The 9,559-nt window shown below is 34.2% G+C and overlaps 1 protein-coding gene across 1 annotated transcript in view; it reads left to right on the top strand.

Annotated features, from left to right (window-relative positions):
- The first annotated feature begins 953 nt into the window (after positions 1–953).
- The window catches only part of LOC6053153, a 174,213-nt gene continuing 165,607 nt past the window's right edge, over positions 954–9,559 (top strand). Inside the window, exon 1 of the mRNA XM_038261324.1 lies at positions 954–1,798. The gene's annotated coding sequence lies outside the window, so the exon portion shown is untranslated. The remainder of the gene's footprint in view (positions 1,799–9,559) is intronic.

The raw sequence follows: 9,559 nt of genomic DNA, 5'->3' as shown, positions 1-9,559 counted from the left end.
AAAAAAAAAAATAAATACTATCAATGTTGCAAAGTTTGGCCTGGAAGACATTCAAATACATCATCAAGGGCAAATTTAAAAAAAGAAATGAAATTTTGTAGAAATATTTTTAAGATCATCGAAATTCCCTGACCCAGCTTAAAATTCCCTGACTTTCCCTGACTTTTCCAGGTCAAATAAAATTCCCTGACAATTCCAGGTTTTCCCTGACTTTTCCAGAAATCGACACCATGTTATTGTAGGCTGTGACAGTCATTGGAACATTTTTTTAAATTTCTCGACGTTTCGACTTTGGATTGAGCCTGGAGGAACGCTGAGAAATTTGTAAAAAATGGTGCTTCACTCCTGAATTTCATTGCTTCGGAAAAAGCCGATTTATTATCAAATATCTTACACAAATTGGAAGTATTGAAAAATATCTTTTTGAAATATAACGAAATAAAGTAAAGAAAATCTAAGAACAAAATTAAAATTTAAATATTTTGATTGTTATAAGTATTACACAATGTTTGATTAAAACTTTTTTTTTGTATACGTTAAAATTCAGTAACAAGTTTAATTACCAATCTCAGATATAACTAGCTATGACAGAACATTTATCAAATTATTTTCAAATTCCCCAAAAATAATCAGGGGGCAAAAAATATGTATGATAGAAAGGTACATCCTAAAAAAATTCACAACATCAAACTTAAAAAATCTTGTTCATTTGAAAGTTTGGGAGAGATTTTCGTCTTCGTATTACATCACCAAACTCGATGACAAAAATGATGAATAATGAATCAACACTTTTCACTCCAAGTTGAGAACCCCTGTCATCAACAATCTCACAGCGTACTCTCTCGATTAATTCTCTCTCACTTTGATTCTTCTCTCGCTCCCAACTTCTATTTTCCTCGCTCGATTCACACCGCAACGCAACACGCAACACATTCATCGGACGCAAAGGTAGTCTATCCATCGCCAGCACCAGGAACGGTTCCTCGGAGGTTCAGCTCGGTTTTGGTTGCGTTTCGCCGGGAGTAGTGTAGGCTCTCTCTCATCTAGTGACTGTACGGCGCGCGTCCAGGTGTGTACGCGTGTGTGTGTGTGTGTGCGTATTCCAGCTGGGACCGGTTTAGTGGAGAGGATTCTCGACCTTCCAGCTTCCACCTACACGCCGACGACGATTCTTCATCTTCTTGCGGCTGTGTGCCCAGAATCTATTGATTCGACAGGCCCCCCTTTGAGAATTCTGAAAAGTGGTGTAGCCGGTGCAGGTGTGTTGGTGTGCGACGAGCCCTTCCGGCAAAGGGCCCGGCTTGTGATTGTGTGCGTGTGCCGAAACGTTGGGCCGGAAGAAACACGGCAGGATTCTGCTGAAAGTGGTGTTTTGTTTACGGATGTTGGCTACCGACAGGAAGAAGATTCTGCAAATGTGCGTGTGTAGTGGTGCGAATCAAGTGTAATCGAAGAAGTGGAGAATCTGCGAGTTGTTCGCGAGTTTGGTGAATAACATTGTGCGAAGATTTAATTAAAATATTTCGGATGTTTGGTTTGGAGAGGAAGTGGTGAAGTCGGAGTAGGCGCTGAAATAATTACCCCAGAGAGGAAGATCAGCAACCGTAGCGTCAACATCAGCAGCAAAGAACCAAAGTGACCGTCGACTTGTTGTGCTACAGCAACTCCAGCAACAGCAGCAGCCGATTAAAGCTGCCATTGCTTGGATCTAACGGAACCATCGCGGGGTCGTTTCTTCAAGCCGTTTGCCGAATTGATATCGATTCCACTGGAGAGAGCAGCAGCTCAAAGCTAAAAGGTACCAGAAAACAAGGCTCGTAAACATTTCCAAGGGGTGAACCGAACCATTCTCGAGGCACTCTTGAATCAAGCCCTTGAGCAGCGTTCTCCCTCTCCGGTTTCAGCCTTCCCTGTGATTCCTTACTTCTTTCGCCTCAGTATCCCATAGCCTACTGCTGCTTGCTGACTGACCACCAGAGATTCGGTGCGCTTGTTATTCGCGTACGCGCGCGCTCGATACATAAATCTGTTGCAGTTTGGCAGGCTGTCAATTTTGCTACCCGGCTTCGAACTACAGCAGTAACATGGCAGTCTCGTTTGCCTTCCCCGTGTAGAGTTTGAATTGTTGATTTTTACGGCTAGCGAGTGACACCAACCTCTCGGTGATACCGGACTACCGTGATTGACTTGGGGGGATTGATTGGTTTCATTGATCTCAATTATATCGGACTGAACTTTTTCCACTAGTGCAAATATACAGCACTTGAAATTATCCGAGTGATTGAAAGTGAAATTGAGGTCTCGGAAAGACTGTCTATCAATGGGAGGAAGGTGTATAGTACGGCTTCAATTGCAACCATAGAGAAGAGACTAATGAGTGTGTACACAGTGTGTCGGTGTTGTTGGACAACCGTGATTTGTAGCAATAAAAAACGGCGACCAGTTCGCTAGTGTTTGATTAGCGGGTCATAAAGATATGGTCTGAATCGAATGCTGATTGATGGATTGTAAATAACGTCTAATTTTTTTATTGATCATATGATTTCTCTTTCAATGGGTTTGGTCGAAGAGCTTATTGAAGGTGATTTTCTCAGGATATAAATTCAATACAGCTCAGTTAAAATTCATATTTTTAATTCTCTTAGCAATAGTAAAACAATTCAATTTATCGTCAATTTGAAGTGCATAATTGACAATTCTTTTGGTTAAATAAATAAAGTTAAGGCTATAAGAGATATTATTCCTGTCGACCATGTTTGTTTTAGAAAACTATAACCTTGAATCATATGATTATAAACAATATAACAAAAAATAAATAAAAGCATAATTCTAGATTACTTTTTCAAAACAATCAATGCCATGAATGCTACTAGTTTTAATTCAATTCAGTTCGTGGATAGCCCCTTTACCAAAATTATCAAATCGATTCGAAAATCTTCTGATATTATTTGTACCAACAGCTGTCAAACTGTACGAGCGAACCAATACATTGATGCATGCCGAGCTACCGTAGACGAGTGGTTACGGGGTTTTCCACGTAATCGGATGTTGATGGGCTCAATTCTTGTCTGACTTGGCAATGTCAGAATTCTTTTAACACTTGTAGCACCAACGGGGTCAAAACTTATGCGAAGCACCAAGGGGTCAAAAAAGTTGGAAATGCAACTTCATAGGACTGTATCTCGGTGAAAACTCTACCGAGTTACAATGAAAAAGGCATTTTCAACTTTTTTTCCAAGGGTTCCAACTTGTTTGACTCCGTTAGGGCTACAAGTGTTAAAGAGTAAATCAAAGGAGCGTTTACCAAATGGATTTTGTTCATTTTTTTTTTTTTGCAATAAATAATTATTTAGTACAAATGACAAACATCAATATATTTGCTTTACTTTTTAAAATGTATGAAAAGATCACATTACAAAATATGCAAGGAGTTACAACCATTTACAAAACATATGCAGGGTTGTTACGGACGGCGCGGATCGCGCGGATGGCGCGGATGGCGCGTATCGCGCGGATCTGGCGCGGATTTGCTGGCTAATTTTGCTCAGGCGCGGATTTCGCGCGGATAGCAATTTTGATAAACAAAATAATTGAGAACGATAGAATTTCTTTCAAATTACAAAGGAAAATATTATTAGGAATTAAATAAATTCAATCTTTTTCGTTGAGTGCAAAAACATCAGTTTCTAAGAAAAAAAATTTCTTCTAAAATTATTGATTGTTTTTTTCTTAATACGAAACTTTGAAATAATCTTCAAGGAGCGATTTTTTTAATGTATTGAGATTTGTTATATAAATTTAACATAACATTACAACTCATTATTTTTAAAACATCTGCTTAACAATTCAAATAAATACCAATTTTATTAAAATCAAAATAACAAAATTCGAAAAAATTACAGAATTTTAAAAATTTGAAGCTATGAAACTTTGCAGATTTTCTATGTTTTTTTTTCAATGTAAAAATTTAAATTTTTAAATTTTTGGTTTATTGAAAAATTAAAAAAAAAATTTTGCCTCTGTGACTCAGGTAGAATTGATTCTACTCCCAATTATAACAACATGACGAAATCCACTTAGAAATCTGCTAAAATCTCCGTCTAAAAGCGAAATGTAATGTTAAAATTAAAAAAAAAAAAGTAATCTGGAATTCAACAATTTGAAATTTCAGAATTTACATATTCAAATAATAAAAAAATAGAATTCATAATTTGAAATTGTCACAACATACAGACTCAAAAAACGTAAAAAAAACGACTTATTAAATTGAAAAATTACGAAAATATTACAATTGAGCAGTTCTCTAGGATTTTGGTCATTCGATTTATTAAATTATTAAATTCGCAATTCGCAATTTTCAGTGTAAGAACGGGCCTTGACCGATCTTATGCACTAGGTTCCCGACGAACACGCACTGCCCTTACACCTACATCTCACCCTTGCTCTGAGTCAGTACGAGCAACACGCTAGAACACGCTTTGAGTGTTCGTGCCAGGCATGCACACCTTCTTTTCCGGTTACGCATTTTAACTCGGCCGGGGGTGGTACAATACGTAGGATTTGATGTAAGTATAAGCGCCTAACCATTTAAAGTGTGCCTATCAATAAATTATTAAATTATTAAATTATTAAATTATTAAATTATTAAATTATTAAATTATTAAATTATTAAATTATTAAATTACAAAATTATTAAATTATTAAATTATTAAATTATTAAATTATTAAATTATTAAATTATTAAATTATTAAATTATTAAATTATTAAATTATTAAATTTTTAAATTATTAAATTATTAAATTATTAAATTATTAAATTATTAAATTATTAAATTATTAAATTATTAAATTATTAAATTATTAAATAATTAAATTATTAAATTATTAAATTATTAAATTATTAAATTATTAAATTATTAAATTATTAAATTATTAAATTATTAAATTATTAAATTATTAAATTATTAAATTATTAAATTATTAAATTATTAAATTAATAAATTATTAAATTATTAAATTATTAAATTATTAAATTATTAAATTATTAAATTATTAAATTATTAAATTATTAAATTATTAAATTATTAAATATCATTTTCGGAGTCATATTTTAGATTAGAGAAATTTAGAGAAGAAAATAATAGAAATTTCGTGTTTCGATTTGCCACAGTAATGTTTTGGCGAGAATTATCAAGTACTAAATCCTAGATTTTATAATTTAGTGATTTATTTTATGGTTTTAATTTTTTTAATCTTCGAATTTATTTTTTCTGAATTTGTTTTTAAAGCAACGATATTTTAAGTGTTGCAAAAAAAATGCTAATATTGTTTCAGAAATGGCAAAAAAGGTTCCATTTGGTACAGGTGGGATATGAATCCACAACTGATCAACGGTACTGATCGGCCTTCTGTATTATTTTTTTTTTTTTCGTTTAAAATTTCATTCATTATGTTACTCTCTTCTATGTTTGTCGCGGTTTTTATTTATATGGCGCGGATTTCGCGCGGATTGGGTTTTGGGGTCGGCGCGGATCTGGCGCGGATTTTTTCTCGACTTTTCCGTAACAACCCTGCATATGAGCAACTCTCTACGAAATCGGCCGATTTCGACCATTTTTATTCTTTGATTTTTTTTTATTTGACTTAAACTTTGTGAGGGCTTTCCCTATGACCAAATAAGCTATTTTGCGTCATTGGTTCACCCATACAAGTCTCCATACAATTTTGGCTGCTGTCCATTAGGGTGGAATCGAAAATTGGTTTCTTCAGCAACACATTTTTTGGGTCCCTTTTAGGGTCCCAAACAACCTCTCAAAATTTGGGAGCGATTGGTTAAGCCCACGATTGGCGCAAAGCGAATGAAATTTGTATGGAAATTACTATGGGGAAACTTGCATTTTCACATTTTTGAAATAACAAAATTCATGTTTTATTATTTTATAAAACTAACACCGTAGAAGTATAGCCCTCAATGTCCTTAACAACTCTCTCGAAGACAGTATTGTGCTAACTTGCTTCTAACAAAAGTTAGAGTTAGAGCCGAGTTATGAATTTTTGAAAAAAATAGTGATTTTTGGAAAAAATCGAAGTTTTATGCAAAAACAAATTTGACATTATTTTTTAATGCAAAATTGAATTTGCAATCGAAAAGTACTTAACAAATTTTTTGATAAAGGGCTCCGTTTTCAAAATATAGCCACCGAAAGTTGGATTTTAGCGAAATATTTGCAGTTTTTCGATTTTTAAAAATAGTGACCATGAGTGACCATTTCGAATTTTTTTTTTTTAATTTCAGAAAATTTTCTATAAAAATGTCTAAGAGACATTGAAGTTTGGACCTCGGGTTGCTGAGCTGAGGAATAAATAAAATGAATGTTTTAAATATTTTTTTTTATTGCGTAATTTAAATGTTGCTGCATCTCGAAGCCGTTGCATTGTAAAGATAAAACTTGTAGGAAATTTGATTGGCTTTCTGAAAAAATACACTGAAAGAAAAAACACGCCACTTTTGTGACTTTTTTGTAAAATTTTAAGGTGACCCCACGATTTTTTCGTTACAAAAAGACACTCAAAAAAGTAGGATGAAGCAACTATCTGTAAAAAATTGAATAATCATTTAAACTGTGTTTTTTGAAAGGGAGAGCAAACATCAAAATTTTGTAAAACCGAACGCGTGAATCAATTCTTTAGAAAATTTCACATATAAGTCTTCTTACTGACAATTGTCCTAAGTTCAATCCTTGTGAAGTTACAGTGGTTTTAAAAATAAAAATGTTGATTAAACAGTGGTTTTGACCATGTTTTGGCTATTTTTCAGTCTCGAAAATATTTTCATTGGTAAGCTCTTCCAATTTATATATTCAAAAGATTGATGAAACTCACAGAACTAATAAAAAGGAAAAAAAATCTTTTATCATCTTCTCAAGAACTGTTCTGTAAGAACATTTTTAATAGAATAATGAAAAAAATCAAAATCTCAAACAATTCTTAACACTTCTTTGAAAGTCATAATTGTGCTTATTTTTAACCCAAAAAAGGTTCATTGGCGTGATTTTGATACTTTGACTCCATTTTCGAACCCGAACAAACCGCGATCCAAAAAGTATCTGCCAAATCGATTTTGCCGCTCACCGAAGCAAAAATTCGGGCACATTCTGGCGACTTTATGGCCTTCGTACGACGACCGTTTGTCGAAATATTTTCGCGTTAAGCCAGTCGGAAAACCGCGTGCTGCTGCTGCTGCTGCGGTGTGGTGCCGAGGTAATTTAATCCTTCTCCACATGCACACACACACACACTCGCACATTTATCGTCGAAGCCGGCCGGTCTCGCAAAACCCGAGTAGTGCTGAGCTGGCGCTTAAAACACGCGCGCTGCCGAATGAGGTTTTGTTTTAAAACCGCGACACACACACACACACGTGGAGCGGCACTTTTGGAAGTGCGCGAATTTTTGGAGTGCGACAGCAGGCCAATGACATCACTGCTGCTGGGCGGTTGGGAATTGACGGAGAATGTTCTCACTTTCAGCAGTGAATTTGGAGCTGGTGGTGAAGTACCTACACGGTGATTTGGAAGTGATGAAGCGGGCAGAAATAGAGTTATATTACAGCAGAGTAGTCTCATCTACAATTTGGAGCTATGCGGGTATGATTCGAGGTCAAAAATCGTCGATGTATTGCTTGTTACCTCGGTAGACCAACAGATTTTAACTCCAAGGAGTTTTTAAATGACCCAGGACAACTCAAGACATTAGCAAAGTAGTCTACCATGCTCACTGAAGGTATGTCTTACTTGTTACGTCGGTAGACCCACAGATCTTAACATGGATGGTCCAGAACATCTCAATAAGTTGTTACAACAACGCAGACAATTAATACTTTTTGAAAACAGACAAATAAAAAAAAAAACTAAAAATAAAAATACACGAAACCGGCTGATTTCGTAGAGAATAGCTCAGTACTGTAACATTACTGTTATCAGCCTTGATTATTACCGATCAGCGACCTCAACGATGTAGTACTTACTCAGTAATGTGTTGTTCTTCTGTTGATGAGTTTGGCTATCGTTGTCTGCTAACATTTGTTGAAGCTTAGGGCACTTTTCATTCATTGATTTTGTTTGAGCCCGGTTAGATATCCTCAGTAAATCCAAGATTGTTTGTAAACTAAATCTAACATTACTGTCATTCAGCTTGGAAAGCCCGCTTCAAGTGGTCGTCCCACTTTCACAGTGTACTTGACTCAACTGCTGATGACTCTATCGTTAACCTCCCTCCGGATGATGGTCCAGTAGCGAGCGGCATCTGTTTTGCTAATTAAGGAAGCCCGCCACAGAACGAACGATCGGTAATAATGGCACTGCTGTTGTGTCGAACGGGATGTCATTATTCGCGCCTCTGGCTTGTCAACAAAGCCGGGCACCCCGGGCTGACGGTAGTAACAAAATTAATAATATTTCAATAACAAATCCTATTAAAATAACAAAAAGTGTTATTATTTTATCCTGAACTTTAACTCCAAGAAGAAAAAACAGTTTCTGATAAAATAACAAAATTTGGTATTGAAGTGATATTATATTGAAAATGTTTAATAACACGCTAATAAGAGGAAATGTTATACATTTCAAAAACTCTCCTAATAACAAGATTTGTTATTCGTTTGGTATTCTGACATAGAAATAAAATTACCATAAATCGCACAAATGGAAAAGTTTCTAAGTTTCCATAACACAATCTGTTATTATTTTTTCTTTTGTTAAATATGTTAAGATCTTTGGGATTAGTTTGTCCAATTTCGTCATTATTTTGGCCATGAAATGGGGTCCTTAAGCTAAAATTATTCGACAAAAGTTGAAATTTTGAAAGTTGATTTTTTTAAATTATTTGGGACTTTACTAAAATTGGCTAGAACTATAAGATAATTTTTACCATTTTCGTCGGAGTCATTATTTCGGCCATGAAATGGGGTCCTTAAGCTAAAATTATTCTAAAAAGTTGAAATTTTGAATTTTTTTTTAATTATTTGATATACCCCCTAAGGGACTTACTAAAATTGGCTAGAACTAATTTTGACCAATTTCATCGTGGTCATTTATTTGACCATGAAATGGGGTCCTTAAGCTAAAATTAATCCGATAAAATTAACTTTTAAAAGTTGATTTTTTTAAATTTTGTTATATTCTCTAAGGGAATTCCCGAGCAGACGTAAATAACTTGGGAAAAACATTTTTTGTTATTTGAAAATACTAGGCCAATAACATTATATGTTATTAATAACAAGATTTGTTATTCGTCGTTATGAATTTTTTGTTATTGGATTGTTATTGTAATAACAGACTAATAACATTTTTAGTTATTCTTCGAACAAACCTTTGTTATTATTTTTTGTTATTTTAACAACTAATCCGATCATCCCTATAACATTTGAAGATATTCTTCCATAACAAGCAATATTATTCCAAAGTTGTTTTGGATTTCAACCAATATCAGACCAATAACAAATTTTGTTATGATATTATTATACCCTTATGCAAAAATTTTCAAGAAGATTCCATAACAA

The sequence above is a fragment of the Culex quinquefasciatus genome, chromosome 3 (genome assembly GCF_015732765.1).
Source record: "Culex quinquefasciatus strain JHB chromosome 3, VPISU_Cqui_1.0_pri_paternal, whole genome shotgun sequence".
NCBI classification, from domain to species: Eukaryota; Metazoa; Arthropoda; class Insecta; order Diptera; family Culicidae; genus Culex; species Culex quinquefasciatus.
The sequence above is the reverse complement of the archived record's forward strand: the minus strand, read 5'-3'. Positions and strand labels throughout refer to the sequence as shown.